We start from the raw sequence: 362 nt of genomic DNA on the forward strand, positions 1-362 counted from the left end.
TTGCTACAGCCTGAGACCGTTCTGGCCCGAGTTTTCTTCGTCTTTGTTGTACCGGCCGGGATCCCGGATAGACTGCCAACTTGTGGCTCATCAGTTCGGGATCTATGCCGGGCATGTCGGTAGCGTTCTATGCGAAGAGATCAACATTATCTCGTAGGAACTGTATGAGTGATTCTTTTGCATCTCTGATGAGCTGAAAAATCATAAAATTGATTCTTGAAGCAAGAAAAAGCAGTGAAAAACAAAAGCTTGCAAAAAAATAAAAATAAAATAAAAAAATTAAAATATATAGAAAGAAAAAGAAAAAGCAAGCAGAAAAAGCCAATAGCCCTTAAAACCAAAAGGCAAGGGTAAAAAGGATC

Source organism: Arachis duranensis, unplaced genomic scaffold (assembly GCF_000817695.3).
Source record: "Arachis duranensis cultivar V14167 unplaced genomic scaffold, aradu.V14167.gnm2.J7QH unplaced_Scaffold_343483, whole genome shotgun sequence".
Lineage (NCBI taxonomy): Eukaryota > Viridiplantae > Streptophyta > Magnoliopsida > Fabales > Fabaceae > Arachis > Arachis duranensis.